The sequence below is a fragment of the Pyxicephalus adspersus genome, chromosome 7 (genome assembly GCF_032062135.1).
Source record: "Pyxicephalus adspersus chromosome 7, UCB_Pads_2.0, whole genome shotgun sequence".
In the NCBI taxonomy this organism is placed as follows: domain Eukaryota; kingdom Metazoa; phylum Chordata; class Amphibia; order Anura; family Pyxicephalidae; genus Pyxicephalus; species Pyxicephalus adspersus.
Window position 1 is genome coordinate 68800533 of NC_092864.1, and position 6056 is coordinate 68806588.

General features: G+C 34.5%; 1 pseudogene; it reads left to right on the forward strand.

Moving 5' to 3' along the window:
• Positions 1 to 4728: 4728 nt before the first annotated feature.
• Positions 4729 to 5811, forward strand: LOC140334598 (hemoglobin subunit alpha-5-like; annotated as a pseudogene).
• Positions 5812 to 6056: the final 245 nt, after the last annotated feature.

The following is a 6056-nucleotide window of genomic DNA, read 5'->3' on the forward strand; positions in this document are numbered from 1 at the left end:
AGCCAAAGATCAATATGAGTTTTCTTGTTTTATCAACTGCGAGAAATTGTGAATAAAGATAACATTTAAATAAAAAATAAAATAAAATGTTGTTTGTACTTTTTACGGTGCAACACAAAATACTTACAAACAGGTAGTAGGGGTATTCTTTATATAATTAACAACCTTCAAGGAATTCAATATAAACATTTATTTGGTTGTATGTGTGCTTTATTTGTAAAATGAGCGATTGGGCAAAAGGTCTATCACTGCAACCTTTCATATAGGGTATATCCAGCTTGTTTGTTGAATCTTATCAATGTTCACAGTCCTGGCAATGATCTAGAAAAAAAATCCATAATCCAATAAAACAGAAGCACAAACTCAAACATTTGAATTCTTCTGTAAACAGTTTTTACCGGAATCGTCATCTGATTATATTCCTTCCTTTTTGAAATGATTGAGTCTAGGTGTTAGGATTGCTGCAGATAAGTTGGTAATAAATGATATGACAGGCTCTATGGGCAGAGGAAAATGTGGCGAGTAGCTGATGTTACTTTTAGGTTCCATTTCTCCTTTAAAAAAAGTTGTCCCACTATGCTACTGCAAATACTACATAAGCCATTTTAACTCAAAAATCAGTGACATAGATGGTGCATTTTCCTTCCTCTTTGGTTTTAATTTATGTTAAATCAAAAGCCCATTAACGATAACCTAGTAAATTAATACAAGCCTCCAACTCTTCCAGTTTATTTTCTACAATTAGTTCCCCATTCCAGGCACTTTTCTCTGTCATCTAGGTCTGAACAGCACTCTACTGTTTCATACTCATACTTGTAGCCTGGGTGTCACATTTATTGGAGGGATGGATACCATTTTACTGTAGTGCCAACACAACAGCCCAAAGAAACCAAAGAAAATCATTGCTATATCAAGAATGATGGCTTTAGGAAATGTGCATTGAGTTATGCTTCTTCTGTGGTGAAATGGAGAAATTCTCCAAAAAAAAAAGGGCAAAAAATGTCATCAGATCCATTATGGAAAAAATATCATAATAAAATCATTGCTTTCAAATGTAATAAATTGCAAGGAACTACAAGGAGATTCTTTAAACTCCTGCAGAAAAATTAGAGTATGGTTAAAAATGTACCTTCTACAATCAGACAATATGAACTGACATTAATATCTTACAACTACAATTTTGTGTTTTTGTAATTACATTTCACCCTCAAATCCACAAAAATCAGGAAACTCATCATCAAGGAATTGCAGCAGTAATTAAAATAGGCTGGGTGGAAAATATCTAAAACCCCTTGATCCAGAAGTTATATCCAAAATACAATACATCACCTTAAAAATCTTGCTACCCCTGGACCTCTAGGAAAGACAACTATATTGATAATATTAAATTCATCTTATATCAATGGAGTTGGGTTGTAATGACTAATAAACGGTAAAGGATTTTTGCCAACAAGCTACGTATATCGTTGGCCAATTTTGTCCAGTTTTAGTAGTATTGACTAGTAAGGAAAACCATAATAATTGTTTGCTCTCCAAAGGAAAAAAAAAGTAGGTACCCGGGTTACGACTTGATCGCTTTGGAAACAAGTATTAGTAGATCTAATTGCCGGGGTAATATTGGTTAAAGTTGCGAAGGACTGGTAAAAAAAAAGCAATTCTCTACCCTACTCTTTTATGTAAAGTAATAATTTTGAGTTTTGGTCCGTTCTAAGAACAAATTCTATAACTAAAACAAAATATGGAGTAATAGAACCTCTGCTCCGCTGATCGTTCTATGGAACAGATGCATGTATTTATTCCACCAACCAAATATTCAATATAGCATTATACCCTCTTGGCATATAGGCAAACTGGTACAAAACGATTCACAGTACTACTTATCACTTTACTGCTGTCGGGGTGACATGATTTTTCCCCACCCCAAATTAACTTCAATTACCTGATAGTATTCGATGGGAAGCCATCATTTTACATTAGCTGGGGGTCATTGTGTAAGAATCACAACTCCTGTATGACTTCAATACCCTAAATGAAAATGTTATTCTTACTGAAAAAGCACAAGTAAGAATTCTACTTCCTCATTTGGGTACTTATATCAAAGAGGACAGAAATTCTTAATCCCTGTGATATCAGTGGTAGTGATATGTGGGTCTGATTTTATTTATGCTTGCAGAGAAATGGCCTGATTTGTTTGTCCAGTGAGAACTGTATTTAATAAATTAGTTGAATGAAAAAGCAAAAAAATGATTTATATTGAGAAATGGGAGACATAATTGTTGGGGGGCTCACTGACTTCCCTATTTGGAGTACATGTCCTCTTAACTGAAGCTGAATTCAATTACTGGAATCGGGAGACATTCCCTATATCAAATGATCCACGTTAGGTTTCATCCTTTCATTTTGTCTTCTCAACATATAAATTATCCAGACCTACCTTGATATCGATTGTGAAATTATACCCTTCTTGAACCCTTGCTATAAGGAATTTTTTCTTCAACAACCTTAATGAATCTTCCCATGATACATGAGTCAGTGCGCCCCCCAACAAATATCGATGTCTGAACCCATAAAAAGCACCTCCATATTTCTTTATTTGGGTCTACACCCGACTATTGATATTCATACATTCCTTTTATTCTTGTTGGGGCATACTATCAACACTGTAATGTAACTGTCTCTATAATCCCTTGAAGAAGCCCACATGGGCGAAACGCGTCGGGGTGAGACCCAACTTCTCTGTCTCTTTGATTCCTGATACACGTTTGTAAAAACTTTGTTGAAGGATACAGTGTATTTACCCTTGTTACTCCCATTTTTTTTATGTTTTTATAACTCTTCTATATTTAATAAAAGTGATTTTTTAATTTCATACAATACTTAAAAGTTTTTCTGTGCCGCAAGTAGCCTACTGTTCTGTCCTAACATTTTCTCAAAAGTTGTCCCTACTCGGACAATAAGGGCCTAGGCACATTAACTAAATTGAGTGGTTTATATAAACTTACATCAATATTAGGAGATCGACGACACGTACTTGTTCCCAATCTAATCAAGAGTATTTTTTTATAGTTTTAGAGTTGATATTTTAAAACAGGCAAGACCTGGAAATGCACCAAGGTTTGGCAGGAAAGGCCACTGGAGAAAAAGAATGTTATTTTATGTTTATATTACATAAAGCAGGAGTTAACTCACACCTCAAAGTCATCTACCAGTACACTTACACTCACATCAACAACCGGGAAAGTTTCACCTGCCAAAAAAAAATTTGTTATTCTTCTACCCAAGCCTTTTGGTATACAAAACCTGCACAGCCAGGCAAATGATATACCTATTTCCAGGATCAGCATTGTAGTCGCCTGTATAATATCTGCTCACTGGAAAAAAAATAAGCATCATTACCTATATTTGCCCGCAGTTCCACTTTATTCAACCAATTAGCAATTGTCTCAGGATAGATCTCTGGGAATTTTGACCAGCAAGACATCTATTTTGTTGGTGCTTTATGTCCACTGTTTCTAGCATTTACTAATAACTCCCCTTATGGCCATGATAAATTCTGATATTCAATTTTATATTATAAAATTATTATAATATTATATTTTATATTCTTTATTTATTGTACAATGCTGGGTAATATGTTGGTGTTATATAAATCCTGTTTTTATTATTATGATTATTATTAATATTAATAATAATATTAATAAAAATAATATTCAATGTGAGAAGAAGATAGGCACTATCTTGCACCCTTGATTAACCAATTCTGTTCTTTTCTATGCCTATAGAGATTGCAATTCTATGCATGCTACCCCTCCTCTCAGCCAGGAATGGCTCATTGTGCTTTTACCCAGTCAGCTGCTAAAACAATTATTACTGTTCTTTGGAGATCTCATTGTTCTATTTTCTGCTTATTTGGAGGTTGGAGGAATGGCCCCACCTCCAAGTTTTAGAATAACTGACAGCTCAGCTTCATGACCACACTATAGCTCATGTAGAGACCTACCCGAGTCTTTGGTTATTTTTTGGGGCCATCTTTAGTAAAAACTTATTTTTTACTCATCTTCTTAAGTTATACTATAACCTGTTTTGTGTCTGTAGTGTATCCCACCTCTTCGTCCCTATCATTTTGGTTACTGTGATAATGACCATATTGATTGACACTAAAAATACTGTGACCTTAAAGCAAAGGTGCCCAACAGGTGGATCGCCATCTACTGGTAGTAGAGTAGATCATGGAGCCCTGCCCTTCAAAATAAACTCTGCCGCGCACAGGATGTATTAGGTCCAAGTTTTTATTGTTGGTAGATCGTTTTGACATGATCATTTTAAAAGTAGCTCATATGAATATTAGAAAAAGGTTTTACATTGCTTTACCAACTAAATAAATGTCACAATATTGGCAATAAGTAGACAATAGTATTGTTTTTTTTTTCTTTAAACTATCAAAAATGTGTTTATTCTGCTGAAAACACATGTGTATAGTATGTGTAAATACAGTATGCCATCCTGTTTGCTATACAGCTGACCTTTTAAAAATTAGTACAAAGGGAGCACTTTTCTTTGTCATAATCCCATCTGATATGGTTGGGTGTTGTTTGCAACTGACCAATGGTGGTGCAATGGTGGAAGAAGTTGTGCTGACCATTCCTCTATAAAAAACAAGTTAGATAGCAAAAAAAGTAATAGTTTGTTGGGCGTTCATCTTTGGCAAACTCACTAATCACCAGCAAAATGACTTTCTCTGATGTTGAAAAGGCTGCCATTGTGTCCATCTGGGGCAAAATTTCTGGAAATGTGAACGCTCTTGGTGCTGAAGCTTTGGAAAGGTAATATACTAAATATATATAATATAATATTAATATATAATAATTCTTGTAGCAAGCATCATATTCAGGACAATGTACAAAGACATTGTGTTACTAAGTCCTTTGGTTACTGTGCTATACAGTGTGAGTGTGGCTGTTCAAGGAGTCGTATATGCATGAAACAGTGTTGAGTGTAGTTATTTAGAATACTGCAGGGCTGCCTACATTATCCTCAGTAATGAAGCAGATTTTGTTTCTGCTTTAAATATTACATTTAATATTGTTTATTATTATTCTTCATCTAAGTATAAAGAACTGTACATTTCTTCCTAGTTTGAATAGATATTATCAACTACACAGTTTATTCTACCACCACTACAAGTCTGTAGTATGAAACATATTGAACATTTTAAACTTAGATAAATTGAGATCTTGGAGAGCATGTTATTATTTATATTATATTATTATTATATTTACTTGCCCGTTCAGAAGTGCAAATAGCAAAAATGCCCAGGGCAGCACCATACTGGTTCATAGGTGTTATGGCACTTTGCACATCTTTGTTCTTCAATTGTATGCAAAAACTACCATTTAGAATGCAATTTATTGTATAATTGATTTAAACTGCAAATTAGTAATGTATTACTTGCTCATTCAGTAGTGCAAATAGTAAATGTCCAGAGATACATGTTCTTGTACTAAGATGTACTTTTGTTCTTGAATTGTATGTATAAATGACTATATCTCAACTAAATGCTAACTTTTCATTCCAGGCTTTTCCTGAGCTTCCCTCAGACCAAGACCTACTTCAGCCACTTTGACTTGAGCCATGGATCTGCTGATCTTCAGAGACATGGTGGCAAGGTCCTGGGTGCCCTTGGAGAGGCTGCCATGCATCCTGGTTGTTCTGGCCTCTCACTTCCCCAGTGAATTTGATGCCACTGTTCATGCTGCTTGGGACAAGTTCATCCATGCCGTCTCTGGTGTTCTCACCTCCAAATACAGATAAAGCCAAAAATCATTTTTTGTTTTATTGTAATAACTGCAAGAACTTGTGTAGGATGATAGCCATTTAAATAAAAATTAAAAATTAAAAATATTGTTTGTGGTTTTATATGTTGATTACTTAGCCAGATATTCAAGTTGAACAAATGAACATAAAACTGACTAACAAAAGTTTTGGGTATTTGTCAAAAAAATCAACAACCTTCCACGTATTCCATATTAAGATTAATTTGCCTTGTGTGTGTGAAA